Below are 19,177 nucleotides of genomic sequence, written 5' to 3'. Positions count from 1 at the left end.
TTTGAGGTTTTAAAGAAACATGTAAGGAAGAGCAGAATATAGATTATCATTTCATGGTCCATAAAAAAATTACCTTAGTTTTAAAGTGGATACCACTTTGCATGAAATACCGTAATTTCTTGGGAGAGTAATCTAAAAACTTATTTGGATCATTGTTAGCAAAGTTCATACCAAGTTTCTTCAAAACATAGTTCCCAATCATTTCCCAAACATTTCCTAGAACTATAATGGTAGAATGAGAAAAAATATATTAGAAAATGTTTTCCCTGAATCATGATAGAATCCCCAATTATCAGTTTATTATTCTAGCAAGACTTATATTACTGTAATTGAACTTTCAGTCCTTTTTTCTTTCATATACTGTATTCCAAAATCAATGGCAATGCTCTGAAATATTAGTCGTGGTGAATAGGTATTGGGAATTGAGTTTTCTTCTAAAAGGTTTGAAAAGTTAGAAGTACCCTTAAGTGGTTGGGCTAGTTTTTCATATATTTAACTTTTAGAAAAAATTAAAATACTTTGTTATTATGACTTATTTTTTTGTCACCGTGTTTCTCTTTGTAAAGTAGGAATAGAGTTTTTTGCTATTTAAAAAATATGATTCCCATAAATTCTTAACCAAAATGATTTAGTAAGGTACTGTTTTATTTATGGGTGTGTTATTTTCATATCAGGAAGTTTCCAGCTTAAAAAATTCATATGGCCCAAGAGCCCCAGAATCCTGGCCACTTAGGAGCCTAGACCTGCAACCATCACCTGCTTTTTCTTTCCTTTCAACACGACAGATGCCGCCGTATCTTTCACCAACGGCTTCCTGGAAGGTGGAATGCCACCACCATCTCCAAGACAGTGGTAGTGCCCATCAAGTGGGTCAAGCTGCTGCTGCAGATGCAGTATGCCAATGCTGGCAAGCAAATCACTGTGGATAAGCAATTAAGGGCAATATAGACTGCATGGTTCGTATCCCCAAGGAGCGCGGAGTCCTGGCCTTCTGGGTGGTGACCTGGCCAATGCTATCAGATCCTTCCCCACCCAGGATCTCAACTCTGACTGCAAAGATAAATACAAGTAGATCTTTCTGGGTGGTGTGGACAAGAGAACCCAGTTCTGCCACTACTTTTCAGGGAACTAGGCATCAGGTAGTGCCGCTGGGGCCACCTCGTATTCTATGTATCCTCTTGAGTTTGCCTCTTCCTGTCTAGTAACTGATGTGGGAGAAGCTGGAGCTGAAAGGAAATTCAAAGGCCTCGGTGAATGTCTGGTTAATGTCTACAAATCTGATAGGATCAAGTGCATGTACCAAGGCTTTCGCTTGTTTTTGCAGGGGTTTATCATTTGACTGCTTTGGTATCTATGACACTGCAAAGTGAGTGCTTCCAGATCCCAAGAACACTCTCATCTGTATCAGCAGGAGGATTGCGCAGTCCGTCCAGGCATTGGCTGGGTTATCTTCTTATCCATTTGACATTGTTCCTTGCGGCATATGGTGGTGCAGTCAGGGCAGAAAGGAACTGATATCATGTACACAGGCATGCTCGACTGCTGTGCACTTGTGATGCAGGAGGCAAAGATTTTTTCAGGGGTGCATAGTCCAGTGTTCTCAGAGGCTGGGGTGGTGCTTTTGTGCTGCTTGTATGATGAAATCAAGAAGTTCACATAAACTATTTCCTAGTCTACCCCACTCCAGAAACAGACATGTTGTATTATGTGACATATCTTGAGCAATCCTGACAGACTGTTTATCAATGGCAACTATTTAATGGTTGAAAAAGGGAAGCAATAACATTAATCTAACCAGTGTTCTCTTAAAGCCATTTCCATGATGATGATGGTACTCAATTATATATTTTTATTTTAGTCACTCCTGATAAACAACAAATATGAAGAAATTAAAAATATCTGAAATATTAAAAAATTCATATGTATAATTAGCAATTATGTATTTATTTGCATATATAATGGTATTTGATTATAATGCCACTGTCACCAATATTCTCTGATGCCAAAGAGGTTAATACCAAATATTAAAAAATTTAACTGTCGCCCCAGCTGGTGTGGCTCTGTGGATTGAGTGTTGGCCTGTGAACCAAAGGGTCGCGGGTTTGATTCCCAGTCAAGCACATGCCTGGGTTGGGGGCCAGGTCCCCAGTTGGGGCAAGTGAGAGGCAACCACACATTGATGTTTCTCTCCCTCTCTTTTTCCCTCCCTTCCCCTCTCTCTAAAACTAAAGAAAGAAAATAAATCTGTTATCAAGTAATAATTAGTGATTATGTATATAGCACGTATTGCACTCATATGAACAACAAAATAAGAATTGAGCAATTTCTTCTGGAGAAAAACTGACAAAGAAATCATAATAGATGGTGAAGCAAAATATTTTAATTTCTTCTGCAAGTTAATAGATGAAAACATGGCCCAACCATTTAAGGGTACTTATAACTTTTAAAACATTTTACAAGAAAAAATCAGTTCCAAATACTTATTCACCACGATCGTTCCTTTCCTTCCTTCCTTCCTTCTCTATGACTTAATTTTTATTGTATTTCTTCCATTACCACTTAGTCCCCTTATACCTTCCTCCTCCCCCCCAGCAATCACCACACTGTGTCCATGTCCACGGGTCCTTTTTCCTTTCTGCTCAATCCTTTCACTCCCTAACTGCCCCCACTCTAGCTCTTCATCTATGAGTCTGTCCCCATTTTCCTTGTTAGTTCAATTTATATTTCAAGTGTTGTACTGCACAAGAAGAGCAACTTAGGAAAAAAACCTTTTATAAACAAAACATGCCATGTTTCAACTTTCTAATTCACAACAACGTGCATTTTCAGAAATATAAATTGTCATGACAAAAACACTAAATTCTAATATGGGGAAAAGATCAACATCATCTCCATGACAATCCTTTGGAAGTCAGATAGACCTTCTTCCTGGTTCCTCTTTCTTGCTGTGTAGAACAGACACATGTCTTAGTGTCTCTCAGTCTCAGGTTTATCATTTATAAGTGCGGTAATAGCATCTATCTCCCAAGGTTGCTGTGAAGTTTAAATACACCTGGTAGAACATACTGCCTTGTACAAGGTAATCACTTAATATCTATTACTATTGTTATTGCAAGTGTAGTACTTTACACTTTACAAAGTACCTTTACCTACAGTGGTCTCATTTGAGATAATTAGCTCTTGGATGACAGTACAACTTTAATCACAGAACCATGTGCAAGTATTTAATAAGCATGATTGCTACTGGATTTGTTCAGATGAAAAAGCAGCAGATTACATTCCCTTTGCTTTGATGTAAGATCATGTGTTAAGGTACTTTTTTTTAAAAACTCAAATTGTATGGTTTCAAACCATTTAAAACCAATTTTATTTATTCACGCTTGTCAGACTTTCTCCCATAAAGCTAATTTTGATCCCTACTTTATAAATGGCAAAGAAAAATGTGAAATAACGTCCCTAAGGCAAGAGGGCAATCAGCTCTATAACCAACCGTTGCTTGATGAGAGAATGCTCAGAAGGTGCTGTCTTCTGCTCCTGCTCTTGATGAATCCTGAAAATTTCGAATTTGGTTTGTAAGGGTTTGAATGTACAGAAATGAAAAGCAGGTACTGGAACAGTATTGGCGTAAAGCTTTTGGTAGGGGCCCTGCCATTCAGGGCCGTTTATGCCTTTAATTGTCTTAGTGATCAGCACGTGTTAAATCCATTTTAAAAAGTACCCTGTAACCTCCAACCTTAAGAAGATGAAACATGGTTTGGGGAGCAGTTAAAAGCCCCCTTATATGTTGAGTGTCTTTTTTTAAATGAGATTTCCTGAAAGCAATCATATTTCACGCAAAGGTTGAGAATTTTTTTCTCTTTTGATCTGGATGAAGTTAGGTTCTTGTCTGAAGGAAACAGTAATATTAGTAATAGTCTCAGGATGATCTATGAGGCCACTTTGCTTTAGGGGGTATTTTTAGAGGAAGGTAGAAATTGCTGCTGTTCTCTCACATCAAATATGCTGGTGGTATTGGGGACCACTTTGCATATTCAGCAGTGATGTCTGAGTAGCAATAGAGGCATTTGACAAATTTCATTTTTTTCCTGGGGATTAAAAATTGTTCTTAGCCTGTGGGAAAAAGGGATATATGTGGAACCCCTACTATTATTCCATTCTGATTTATGTGCATTACTATATATGAATGGCTTCCTTTTCATTATGTGTTTAATTTGAAACAGAACTTGTGACTCTAAAAACCCCTAAAGCCCAAACTTGAAACATTAACCATTTGGGGAGATTCAAAAAATCTTTCAATCACAAGGTTATAACTGATTGTACAGCACATGAAATAATTCATTATTATTTTACAGGGTAATTAAGAGAACATTATGGAAAAAAGCTTCTACTGTGAAATAAAATCTAATTTGTTTTCAGAATTACAATATTTGTTGTAAAAAGTTCTACCTCAATGAATGTATTTCTTTTAAATTTTGGGGTAAAGTAAGTTAGAATGAGTCTTTAATTTGAGTGTTTAACAAGAAAACTTACTTTGCAAAGGGAAAAGTAAAGGTATTTCTTAGTTTCTTTCTTTTTTTGATTTACTTATTGTTTTTCTATTATAGTTGTCCCACTTTTTCCCCTATTGCTCCCCCTCTACCCAGCCACCCCCTCTCCCACAGTCAATCCCCACCCCATTGTCCATGTCCATAGGTCATTTATACTAGTTCCTTGACTAGACCCTTCCCTTACTTACCCTGCTTCTCTCCCCCCACCCCCTGTATTTCTTAATTTCTTATTCCTTTGGAGATAGTTTTCAGATCTGAAGGCCTGACTAAGGACAAAGGTAAATGGGAAGCAACATTAAATAACTAATGGACATAAGGAAGAAAGTACACTAAATGGAGTCATCTATAATTCCAAGACTCCTAAAACCCTTGAGGAAAAGAATGCATGGTAAATAATGCTTTCAGGGTTTATTTAATAATTTTTTCCCTAAAATTAAAAAGAAAGTGTTGTGTGCAGTCATTCTGAAACAATCTTAGAAGTATTAGCAAAAAGGAACTAGTCTGTTTTATATCACATGGGGAAAAATCTTTACATTTTACAATAACATCTGTGATTATTTTTAATGAAAAGATAAAATATAGGTGACTTCTCCAGAAGTCAATATCCTCTTTTCTCCATTCTTGGCATTTTGCAGGCTGATTAATTTGCAGAGGTTGAGTATGATTGCTGCTGAAGTAGAAAGCATTATAAATTCTGTTATTCTATAATCCACTTGGCTGAGCTCTATGGTTCTATCTGTATATATTTATCTACCTTTCCTACACGGTGTTTGGTACCGTAGCACTGGCCCACTCCACATATTGTGAAAATCTATCATGCTGAACTCTCAAGTCTTTTTCTGTGAATAGGTAACTACTCTTCTTCCGGCCATCCACACCATCACCAGTGCTCCCTGGGGAGCTGTTCTGTGAGGTAAAGGTAAATGGGCGAGACAGAAACAGGCATTTAGTAAACCACTTTGTGTGTATGTGAAGGATATATCCAGCTAAGTTTTGAAAGTAAAATGAGGCACTGAAGATCATAAAATTTATATAATTCATATAGCATTAAAAAAATAACGATGGACAGAAAACTTGCTCAACAGCTAATGTGTGGTATTCTTAAATGGTTGAATAAAAGAGTTCAATATTTCCAATTTTTAACAGCCATGGTGTATTCTATCGGTGGTGACAGTTGACTATAAATCAATCCTGTATAAATATATATTATATTTTTCAGTTTTTAAAGAATGGTTAATTAAATGAACTATATCATCAATATTCTCTAAACTACTTTATTTCAAAGTTTAAGATAGAAATAAAGCATAAATGAATGATGTTTTCTGTTCAATCTAGCTAGAAATGTTTTCAATAGATCACTTATTTAATCAAATATTCCTATGTGAAATATTTCAACAATAAATAGTGAAATTACTGTAAGTCTTTGGACTTTTAAATGCAGGTATATTTGAAGTTGCATAAATGTGTGTTTGAAAACACCGGGTAAAGTTTGTATAGGTCTAAAGGTTAAATGGGTTTAAATACAAATTGGGACAAGTATTATCAGATAAAAGCCTTTTAATATACTTGATCCATTTTTACTCACATAATGATAACTTACTGTACTATTTGAGAGATTGTCAAAATAATGTTTAAATACAAACTATTTAAAAGGATGTCCTTTAGGAGGGTAACTCACTTATAACCTAAATATATTTTTTATGCAGAAAGAGATTTATGCTTAAATAATTATGGTGCTCTATAAATAATAAAAATTAAAATAATTTAATTGGTATTTGTTGAAAATATTATTATTGAATTCATTATATTTTCTGAAAAGTAAATACAGCATTAAATACTTTAATATAAATTCTACATGTTAAAAAAATCTAAATTCTTTCCCAGAAGCAAATCCAGAATCATATTGGTGAATAAACACTATTATGGCTACTGCAAACAGCTGCTTAAGAAATCTGCTCTCAATTAACCTTATAGACAAATGAAAAGCCATCCTCTAAAAACAGACACATTTATTTCTGTAAATATGTAAATTCCTCAGCATTTCCACAATGTTGAAATAAACTGTTTCAATCTATATTTATAGATCAGAATTGGAAGCGATTTCTCTAGCCTTCATGAACAGCCTTGACTGTGTACTCTGAGTTCAAAACTGCCTTAGATTGTGTCATTTTATTTTGTATTCAAAAGGCATTCTAAAATTGTATTATGCATTTATTATGCTGAAAGAATGACCCTTGCCATGCTTTGTTTACTGAATGTCAAATTTTCATTTGTATTACAGCAATGTACCATAGCAGTTTTGGTTTTGTATGAAGGGCAAATAATGCACAAAACAGTCAAACACAGAGCAGTAATTAGTCTGGAAAAGATCAAAGTGTGCTCTTCTAAATCCAGCCAATTTGCTCTGGGTGTGCAAAACCAATAGTCTTTCTTTCACTCAGGTCTCTTATTAATTTTTGCTTTAGTTTGTTGCAGTGCAGCTGCTTTACTGTCAATCCAACATCCTGCTTTAAAAAAAATCCATTTTGATGCCACAAAATGTAATTTCAATGGGTTTAGAAATAATAACCAGTTTTTTTTCCACCGCACTTCTAGCAGATAGAAACTTGAAATGAAAGTTTTCAGCATCTGTAAAGTGAAAGAAAGCAACAGAAGGCATAGCACTGTTTGGACTTGCTGCTCTAGAAAAAGCTGAAGGAGTGAATTATAGATATTTCTGCCTTTAATACTTTTAACCAGTACTATATGTCTATTGCTCTCTTCTTTTAAAAAATGCGTTCTTTTCCTTTTTCTAAATTGTATTCTTTCCATTGTCATTTAGTCTCCTTATACCCCTGCCCCCTGCAATCACAACATTGTTGTTCATGTCCATGAATCCTTTTCCTTTTTTCTCAATCTCTCTACCCCCTAACCTTCCCCTCTCCACCCTGGAGCTGTCATCCTACTCTCTGTCTGAGTCTGTCCCCATTTTCCTTGTTAGTTCAGTTCTTTAGACTCCACATGTAAGTGAAATTATATGGTATTTGTCTTTCTCTGACTGGCTTATTTTGCTTAGCATAATTTTTTGTAGGTCCATCCATACTTTCGTAAGGGTAAAATTTTCTTCTTTTACAGCCGAGTAGTATTCTACTGTGTAAATATCCCATAGTTGTTTTATCCACTCATCTACTGATGGGCACTTGGGCTGTTTCCATATCTCAGCGACTGTAAATAATGCTGCAATGAACATAGGGGTGCTTATGTTCTTTTGAATTAGTTTTTGGGTCCCTTTTTAATTTTTTGAGGTAACTCTATACTGCTTTCCACAATGACTCTTATCAATCTGCGTTCCCACCAACAGTGCACTAGGGTTCCCATTTCTCCACATCCTCACACGCACTTGTAGTTTGTTGATTTATTGATGATGGCCATTCTGACAGGTGTGAGATGATATCTCATTGTGGTTTTAATTTGCATGTCTCTGATGATTAGTGACATTTAGCATCTTTTCATATGTCTATTGGCCATCTGTGTGTCCTACTTGGAGAAGAGTCTACTCAGTTCCTTTGCCCATTTTTTAATCAGATTGTTTGTTTTTTTGGTGTTGAATTCTGTAAGTTCTTTATAAATTTTGGATATTAACTCCTTATCAGATGTATTGATGAATGCATTCTTGTATTCTGTGCTCTCTTCTTTTCTTAATATGAGTTTTTGTATTCTTAAGGTTACATTGTGGTTTTTCATAGAAAATCAAATGATCCAAGTTATTAATTAAATCTAATCCAGCAGAAAAAACTTAAACTGACTAATAGTTTTATATCTCTCAGGAGGTAAATAGGAAGTAACAATACCAATTGCTATGTTCTTGATGTAATAATTATTATTTTTGAGTGAGTATGGAAGGGGCAGTTGGGGATGGTAAGTGACTAAAATTTGTGATGGAGAAAAGAGTAAAATATTATAACAAAAAATTAAGTATGACCTTGGGTAATACATTTTAAGTGTAGTATATGTATTTCTCTCTCCTCTTTTCCATTTTTTTGTTCATTTTTTCTTTCAATATTCTCTTTGACAAAAAGTAGAGAAATAAACTTGTTAGTTTATTGATTCCTATTAATATGGCAGCTTGTCTGAATTGTTACCTTGAACCCTGCCTAAATACATATATAGATATATATTTTTTATAAATTCACATATATAAATATAAACATATGTTAGTGTATTTTTACCCAAACAATGAATATTAACATGGATTAACTGAACAAATATATTTTTATGTGGCTAGCATTTCAACAATTTTCCTGGCTTCACAAGAAACCATTTAAATTTGATTCTGAGTTATAGTCCACTCCAAACATGTGCCAAATATTTGTTTTAGTGTCAGTATAACTAGCTAACTAGAGACTAAACTACAGCCAAGCAAAACAAAAAGTGTAATGATACACAGAATTAGCATGGTTAAAAGAAGCACATATAAGTAATTAACAATAATTGATTCATAAACAAATGTGTGAATGTCCATGAAATGACCAATTGGTTTGTTCTGAAAATGTCTTCAGTTGAACAGGAATTTAGAGCTTTTGAAAAGAAACAAAATAATATATAGATGCCAAGGCATCTCTTCTTAAACAACAGGCACAAATCAGACACTAACTCCTGATTTTACTCTTAACTAACTAACCATGACATACTAAATAAACTTGAATTTCAGAGTTCTTCATCATTTTTTATTATTTGGTGTCTCGTTAACACCTGTTGTTACCTCTGTAGCCTTTATGCTTCATTCCATTCTTTTCCACTCTTCGTTATTTGAGGGGTCAACTCTTATGATGATTGTGTGATGGGAGTAAATCTCTACTAGAAATTAAATATAGTTGACCTACATTTACAGCCGGTATTAGCTAAGTTTTGAGTTTCACATAAAATTTCATTGATTACTTATGTTCAGCAACATGTAGGACTTAACCTGAATCTCTCTATAAGACAACTTGAAACATGGCAGTTAGCAAAGAGAATGGCTTCAAGGAATGTGCACAGAATTTCACTGAGAAAATCCTAACAATGTTTGAACTGAGATTTTTAAAAATAATATTGGGGAGGATAAGAGATTCTGGAAGATAAAATAGACATTATTTTTCCAAAGAAGAAGGAGGAGGAGGAAGGGGAGGAGAAGGAAAATAGCTACTTTGCAAACTGTAAATTGGTGGTCTCATTGTCAGTGTAGATTAAATTATTGAGATGGTAGTTCAGAAATTCTTGCAGAAGTAACTACCTCTGGCCAATGTGGTATGGCAAGAAAGACATACAAAAAATGTAGGAACTGGAAGGGAAGAAACAGAAAACTTAAGACAACCAATAGACTATTACAACTAATGAAAGAATACAGGTTAAAATGGCAAAAAACAAACAAGTTCTATATTTGCATTGACCAATTAAAAACATAATAGAAAATATTATGCCTTGTATTATAGCAACAAAAACTTGAAGTATATAGAAAGTGACCTAACAAAAATAGAAAATATTTATAGAAAAATTAAAATTCTTTTAAAACACCTAAAGAAATTTATCTAATATGATTACAGCTTTTTATAAAATAAAAAAGATTTTATTTCTTTATTTTCAGAGGGGGGAAGGGAGAAAGAGAGGAAGAGAAACATCAATGTGTGGTTACCTCTAGCACACTCCCAACAGGGGACCTGGCCTGCAACCCAGGCATGTGCCCTGACTGGGAATTGAACTGGTGATCTTTCGGTTTGCAGGCCAGGACTCAGTCCACTGAGCCACGCCAGCCAGGATGATCACAGTTTTTAGAGAAGAGTTTGAAACTTTGTAAACACTGAAGAAACATTCATTAAGTAAATAAATGAGTCTGAATAAATGGAGAGATAGGCTATTTGCATAGATGGGAAAGTTAACATTGTAGAGCTCTCAATTCTTTTAAAGAAATTTTCAGTGCAATTCCAATACAGTTGGGGAAGACATAAGAAATGGGACTGGAAAGTGTTAGGTTTTGGGAAGTTGGCAGAGGTAGAGAAGGCCAGCAGCCAAATGCTGAACAAGATGGTTTATTGAGTACGTGAAATGGAGGGTCGTGGTCTTGGAGTCAGACATCAGCAACCAGGGTCAGGGCAGGGTGAATTTTGAGGAGTTCTGAGGCTTGGAAAGGGGAAACAGCACAGGATAGGCTAAACTGCCTCCTTATATAACCAGCAGGTTGACAACTGGCCCAGTTGCAACATCCTGATAGCTGCCTGAGCCTAGGGTTAGCTAGGGACAGCGCAGGGGTAGGGGAGGATTTGAGATGCTTCTTGGTAGGCTTCTGGATGGCTTTTGTTTAGAATGGCAGGCTCCCAAATGGTGGCTTCTACCTCGCAGAAATATCGTATAAAGGAGGATAACAACAAGAACAAAAATAAAAGTAACATAAAATAGTGGCCATGCAGATACTGATGATGATACGGTGCCATGAAAAAATCAATTCAATAATGGGTATCTGAGATTCAAAAGGGGCAAAAAGAAATAGCACAAGATTTTTAATTAACTGAAGCTAAGAAGTGGTGCAATAAAGGTGGAAGATAGCACTGATGTACTTGATAGTGATCACCATCCAAGGAGAGCTTGATAAACTGATTGATGGGTTGACTTAAGAAAGACAAAATGCTATAAACAGAAGGGGAAATTCTTGTTCCTAGATCTAAAAACCAAATGGCAAAAAGATAGTATAAAGAGAAATGCCTTAACAATAGCTCGTGTGAATAAGGTTTAAGTTCAGTTCATTTTAAACTCAGTATGAATTAACAGGAGGAGCTAATTAACTCCTTTCCCTACAAAGTGAAGTATCTCTTTTCAGGCTGCATTAATAAAGTATAATGATATAAAATGACCATTCTCAACTCTATTTGTAAGCCCAGCCTTCTGACAGCAATACTGATCTCTCACAAGCACCTCAGATTTAGCAAGTATATTAGTTTTTTCCTTCTAAATCTGCTAGTCTCTTGGTATTTTGTCTGAAAGATCCTGATTTCGTGAGCACAGCACTAGCAATGAAGTTCCGCTCTAAGCCAGGGAGTCAAGTTATTTTCATTTCAGGTCTTCCTCTGACCCTCACATAACATTGGTTTTCCAAGTTCCATTCACTTTAGTCACTGTTCATTCTCTCTCCATTGCTATTGTGTTGATTTAGGCCTAATTATCTCTACTTCACTGTCAAATAGTTTTCTAACTTGTCTCTCTCCAAACTTGTGTGGCTAAGTTATTTCTAGAACATGTATTTGAAAACATAAATTTGATTATGTTATTTCCTGGCTCTAAACACTTCAATAGGTTTTCTTTCAGTTTCCCACTGTCTGTGTGCCCTATCCATAAGAATAGTTGGAGCATGCATATCTAATATAAAAAAATTAAATATATCTATAAATATTTACTTTTTATATGATGAAGCGTACAAAAAATTTTTTAAAGGATGAAATATAAAAATTCATTGAGAGAACAAATACAAATAGCAAACCTATTTTTGCAACGTGTTTAAATATACTTTATTATTTTTAAAAATATTGGCTTAACATTTTTTAATATAGTGATTCAAAGTTCAGCTTATTTTCATACTTGGTTTTGACTGCTACAGTGGCTAAAGACAGGACACCTCAAAAACAAATCGAAGTTCATTATTGGCTATAACTAACTAAAACAATTTTTATTTTTCAATCTCATCCATTAATTACTAAAATTGTTTTATTTCTGAAATTTGGTAAAGCGTTTCTGTCTTCCATAATTTCAACCAATTGCTCTTGTGAACTAATTAAAAAGTGTTACATTTCAACAAAAACTCCTCTGAAACTGTTTATTTACAAAATCTTAGAACAAATTAGAAAATTTCATTTTTGTGCTTTTAAGATTGCAGATGAGAGGACACCTTCACATATCCTCTGTCCATACACTCTTCTTTTGAAAAGCAGTTGCTTTCTCACTGATTGTTAAACTTTCACCTTTATTCTGAAAAGAGAGACTAAGTTTGTTTGTTGTTTATTAAACACAAATTTAAGAGCAGTTTTAGGTTTACAATAAAATTGAGAGGACGGTATAAAGATTCCCCATACAACACCCCCTGCCACATATGCTTGCTCTGTTATCAACATCACTCATCAGAATAGTGTGCTTTTACCAGAGGTGAACCCACTTCGACAAATCATAATAGTCAAAGCCCACCATTTACCTTAGGATTCACTCTTGATGTTGCACATTCTATGGGTTTAGACAAATGTATAATAATATATACATGTTATATCGTACAGAGTATTTTCACTGCCCTAAAAATTCTCTTTGTTCTGCATATTCATCTCTCCCCAAACCTCCTTCCCTGTCAACCACTGATCTTTTCATTGTCTCTATAGTTTTTCTTTTTCCAGGATGTCATATAGTATGTACGCTTTTTAGACTGGTTTCTTTCACTTAGTAATATGCATTTACTCCACATCTTCTCATGGCTTGATAGCTCATTTCTTTTTAGTACTGAATAATCCATTGTCTGAATGTAATACAGTTTACTTATCCATTCATCTATTGAAGGATATCCTGGTTGCCTCTGTGTTTTGACAATTATGAATAAAGCTGATATAAATATCCCTCTGCAGAGTTTTGTGTGGACATAAGTTTTCAACACCTTTAATTAAATACCAAAGATTGTGATTGATGGATCTAATGGTAAGAGTATATTTAGCTTTGTAAGAAACCACCAACTGCCTTCCAAAGTGACTCTACCATTTTGTATTTCCATCAGCAATAAATAAGAGTTTCTGTTATTCCACATTCTTGCCAGCATGTGGTGCTGTCAGTGTTGCAGATTTTGGTCATTCTAACAGGTAAGGTCTGATATCTCATTGTTGTTTTAATTTACATTTTCCTGATGACATATTATGAGTAGCGTCTTTCCTTTTTATATTTAAAAAGTGCTTTAAATATTTTCAGTTACAGTTGATTTACAACATTATATTAGTTTCAGTTTTACAAACCAGTGATTAGGTATTTATATAATGAAGTGATCACCTCTGCCAATCTAATACCTATCTGGCACCATACATAGCTATTAAAATATTATTTATTGATAGTTTTTAGAGAGAGAGAGAAATATCAGTTTGTTGTTTTATTTATTTATGCATTCATTGGTTGATTCTTGTATGTGCCCTGACCAGGAATTGAACCTGTAACCTTGGTGCATCAAGATGATGCTCTAATTAAGCAATGTAGCCAGGGCTGTTACAATATTATTAACTATATTCCCTATATTGTACTTTACATCCCATGACTGTTTTGTAACTATCAGTTTGTGCTTCTTAATCCCTTCACCTTTTTCACTCAGTACCCAAACAATCTCCCCTTTGGCAACCATCGAAATGTTCTCTGTATCCATGAGTCTGTTTCTGTTTTGTTTGTTTACTTACTTTGTTGTTTAGATTCTGCATATAAGTGAAATCACATGGTATTTTTCGTTCTCTCAGCACATTATCATCTAGGTCCATCCATGTTGTTGCAAATGGCAAGATTTTGTTCTTTTTTTCTGTGGTCAAGTAATATTCCCTTGTATATATGCACCATTTCTTTATCCATTCATCTGTTGATGAGCACTTAGGTTGCTTCCCTATCCTGGCTACTATAAATAATGTGATGAATATATGGATGCATATATCTTTTTAAATTAATGTTTTGGGTTTATTTGGATAAAAACCCAGAAGTGCAATTGCTGGGTCCTTCTTTGTCTCTTGTTATAGCCTTTGTTTTAAAGTTATTTTGTCCAGTATAAGTATTGCCATCACAGCTTTTGTTTTTTATTTGTTTTCATGTTCACAAATATTGAGTTTGCCAAGAAGTTCATTTGTTTTTTTCCTGTAAGATAGCTGGATGGCTTCACAGGTGAATTTTACCAACATTCCAAGGAGAATTAACACCTCCCTTTTTCAAACGATTTCAAAAAACTTAAGAGGAAGGAAGGCTCTCAAACTTACAAGGCCAACATTATCTTCATTCCAAGACCAGATAAAGACACTACAAAAAAAGAAAAGAAAATTATAGACCAATATCCCTGATGAACATAGATGCTAAAATCCTCAACAAAATATTTGCAAACCAAATACAGCAATGAATCAAAAAGATCATACAGCATGATCAAGTGGGATTTATTCCAGGAATGCAAGGTTGTACAATATTTGCAAATCAATAACTATCATTTACTACAAAACCAAAATGAAAGATAAAAACCACATGGTCATATTGATAGATGCAGAAAAGCATTTGATAAAATCTAGCACCCATTTATGATAAAAACTCTCAGCAAAGTGGGATTAGAGGGAACATACCTAAACATAATAAAGACCATATATGACAAACCCACTGCCAGCACCATACTCAATTGGCAAAAACTACAAGTATTCCTCTTAAGATCGGGAACAAGACAGGGATGTCTGCTTTCACCTCTCTTATTCAACATAGTACTGGAAATTCTAGCCACAGCAATCAGACAAGAAGAAAAAAAGGCATCTGAATTGAAAAGGAAGAAGTAAAACTGTCTTTAATTGCAGATGACATGATACTGTACATACTAACCCCAAAATTCCATCAAGAAATTACTAGAGCTGATAAGTGAATTCAGCAAAGTAGCAGAATACAAAATTAATATCCAGAAATCAGTTGCATTTTTATATGCCAATAACAAACTAACAGAAAGGGAGGTTAAAAACAATCCCATTCACAATTCCTTCAAAAAGAATAAAATACCAGGAATAAACCTAACCAAGGATATAAAAGACCTGTACTCATAAAATTATAAGACACTGAAGAAAGAAATTGAAGATGATATGAATAATTGGAAGCACATACCATGTTCATGGATAGGAAGAATTAACAGAGTTAAAATATCCACACTACTTAAAGCAAACTATAGATTCAATACGATTCCTATCAAGATTCCAATGACATATTTCACAGAACTAGAACAAATATTTCAAAAATTAATATGAAACCACAAAAGGCCCTGTATAGAAAGAAACAGCAATCCTGAGAAAGAACAGCAAAGTTGGAGGAATCACGCTACCTAATATCAAATTACACTGTAAGTCCATAGTAATCAAAACAGTATGGTTTTGATTACTGGCATAAAAACAGACATATAGATCAATGGAACAGTGTAGAGAGGCCAGAAATAAACCCTCACATTTGTAGTCAATTAACATTTGAAAGAGGAAGCAAGCATGCACAATGGGCCAAAGATAGTTTATTCAATAAATGGTGTTGGGAAAATTGGATAGATACATGCAGAAAAATGAAACTAGGCCACTTTCATAAACCTTTACACACAAGAATAAATTCAAAATGGATTAGACTTAAATGTTAGACTTGATACCATAAAAATTCTAGAAGAAAACATAAGCAGCAAAATCTCAGACATTGCTCATAGCAGTATTTTATCTGATATATCACCGCATGTGAGGGGAACAAAAGAAGAAAATAAACAAATAGGACTACATCAAACTAAAAAGATTTTGCACAGCAAAGGAAATCACCAACAAAATAAAAAGACAACTTACAGAAGTGGAGAACATATTCACTGATACATCTGATAAGGGGTTAATATCCACAATAACAAAATACTTACAAAACTCAACACCAAAAAAAGACAACCCCCCCAACAACAACAAAAAAAGCTCAACTCAATTAAAAAATGGGCAAAGGACCTGAATAGATATGTCTCCAAAGAGGACATACAGATGGCCTATAGATTATGAAAAGATGCTCAACCTACTAATCATCAGAGAAATGCAAATTAAAATGACAATGAGATACCATCTCACACCTGTCAGAATGGCCATCATTAATAAATCAACAAACAAATGCTGGCAAGAATGTGGGGAAAGAGGAACCCTTTTGCACTGTTGGTGGGAATGCAGACTGTGTAGCCACTGTGGAAAGCAGTATGGAGATATCTCAAAAAATTAAAAATGGATCTGCCTTTTGACTCAGTGATCCCACTTCTGAGAATATATCTGAAAGAACCAACAAACTAATTCAGAAGAACATAAGCACCCCTATGTTCACTGTAGCATTATTTACAATCAACAAGATATGAAAGCAGCCTAGGTATCCATCAGTAGATGAGTGGATAAAACAACTACGGGACATTTACACAATGGAATACTACTCAGCCATAAAAAAGAAAATTTTATCCATTGTGACAGGGTGGATGGACCTTGAGAACATTATGCTAAGTGAAATAAGCCAGTCAGAGAAAGACAAATACTTCATTATTTCACTCATATGTGGAATCTAATGAACAAACTGAACTAACAAGGAAAATGGGGACAGATTCATAGATGGAGAGCAGGATGACAGCTAGTGTTGTGGGGGGAGGGTAAGGTTAGGGGGTGGGGATGGAGCAAAAAGGAAAAAGGAGTATGGACAAAAGTGTGATGATTTGCGGGTAAGAGTATAAAGGGATAAATGGGGATGGAAAAAATGCAATAGAAAATTGAAAAATATCTCAGATAGTATGCTAATGACAATCTATTCTCATTAACAAGAAAGGTAAGTAAACTTTTGGCATTTGTTTTTGTAAAATAAAAATATATAACTTATTTTAAAATGTAAAAGTTCTCTGCTGTAAGATAACAAATTCCTCTAATACCTCAGATTTTCATGAGTTTTCTACCTCATTCAAAGGTGATTTAAAAATAGTATAAGGGTATAGACTACATTTTAAAGTCTTTGTTTTTATAAATTTCATACCACCAATGAAATGTTCATCAGGGCTCACCATTTTTGCACCCAAAGTTGCTTATAATTATGTAGGTAATAATTTTACTATGGTGCTACCTTTGTTACTCTATCTTAGGACCTCTTCTTTTTTCCCCTCTTTTAGTCAAGTTTGTATTTATATGCTGAAGTTCCTTAACATAGTGGTTTTAAGAGATATCAATACTAATGAGAATATACATTCTCCATTACATTTTACTTTACTGGCTCACAAAAAAGTTGTTTTTCAATTTCCAAACACGAACAAAGGCTTGCAGATAACTTTTGGCCCATTTTACTAAGTCCCTGATTCTTACATAGTGAATGAGAAGATTAATATACTTGACCTTTAACCCTTGGGTAGGTTCGAAGGAGGGACTCCGCCTTTCATATAAAGAATTTTGGGGCCTTTTTGGACTGTTTCTCTTAGGGCGCAGGGCTCCCCACCTGCGCTCCTCTTTTCTTCCGCCGCTACCCATCTCTGCAGATCAAGCGATGCCCTCGATTGTGGAGACCTGAAAAGCCCAATGGCCTCCAAGTGTTCAGAAACTACCTGGAGGACAAACGGTACCTCAAGGGGTATATGACATTAAAGGCAGATGTGACAATATTTGAAGTAGCCTCTAGCCTACCACCTACCAACTTGTATCATGCCCTCTGCGGGTATAATCACACTGAGTCTTACGAAAATGAAAAGGCCAACCTGCCAGCAGTGAAGGAAACTTTGGGCAAGTGTGGCCCTGCTAATGTGGAACACACCACAGGAAGTGGAGCTACAGATAGTAAAGAGGATGACATTGATCTCTTTGGATGTGATGGGGAGGAAAGCAAAGGAGCCAAGAGACAAAGAGAAGGAAGCTGCACAGTATGAGGCAAAGAAAGCTAAAATCCTGCACTTGTTGCCAAGTCTCCCGTCTTGTTAGATGTGAAACTTTGGGACACGAGAGGGCGATGGTGAAATTAGAGGAGTGTATCAGAAGCTTTCAAGCAGACGGCTTGGTCTGGGGCTCTTCCATACTAGTTCTAGGGGGGTGCAGAATTAAAAAACTTCAATGTAGTGTGTAAAGATGATAAATTTGAAACATTGCTGAAGGAGCTGATCACTTTAAAAAAGAAGTCCTCACCTGAGGATATTTTCCTCATTGCTTTTAGAAAGAGAGGAAGGGAGAGAATCATCTTTCCATAGGCAGCTGGACCAGGGATGGAATCTGCAACTTAAGTGTGTGCCCTGATGGGGAATCGAACCCAAAACCTTTCGGTTACAGGAGGATGCTCCAACCAACTTAGCCACACCAGCCAGGGCATCTTTTGAGGACTGTGTTCAGTCCATGGAAGTGGTTGCTTTCAAAAGATATAAAATCTATCGGGGATCATTGCTGTTAAATAAAAGCTATGAAAGACAAAAAAAAAAAAGTTGATTTTCATGTATTTCATTATTGACACAGGGTCTAACAAATATCAAGAACTGAAACATGTTAGAAACAATAATTTCAATCAACTGTTTGGCAAACTAAGGCATGGCAGAAGTGAGAAAAGGAAGAAAGGACTGATCCAATAAAGGGGGTGTTTGTTATCAAGCAGCTTCCTGCCATGGGCAACTGGGACTCCCTCCCCCTGGTGAGCCCAGGAGCCACTGCAGAATTTTTCTGAGTTGTTCTCCTCCAAGCACAGTAAATAGTCTCCATCTCTGGACTGTCATTGGCTAGACATCAATCACCAAGTCCTTCTGGCCTACCTATTTGTGGATCTAGAACCTTCACGTGCAGGGACACAGGTATCAAAGCAAGATGCAGTGCTGAGGCACGGAGACAACGCCTGCAGAAGGTATGTCAATCCAGTCACTACATTATTTGCTCATCACCATGCTGGCCTCC

The 19,177-nt window shown here is 35.4% G+C and overlaps 1 pseudogene; it reads left to right on the top strand.

Annotated features, from left to right (window-relative positions):
• The first annotated feature begins 785 nt into the window (after positions 1 to 785).
• Positions 786 to 18,368, top strand: LOC150015872 (elongation factor 1-beta pseudogene; annotated as a pseudogene).
• The last annotated feature ends 809 nt before the right edge of the window (positions 18,369 to 19,177 follow it).

Source organism: Furipterus horrens, unplaced genomic scaffold (genome assembly GCF_987537825.1).
Source record: "Furipterus horrens unplaced genomic scaffold, mFurHor1.1.pri manual_scaffold_3, whole genome shotgun sequence".
Taxonomy (NCBI): Eukaryota; Metazoa; Chordata; class Mammalia; order Chiroptera; family Furipteridae; genus Furipterus; species Furipterus horrens.
The sequence above is the reverse complement of the archived record's forward strand: the minus strand, read 5'-3'. Positions and strand labels throughout refer to the sequence as shown.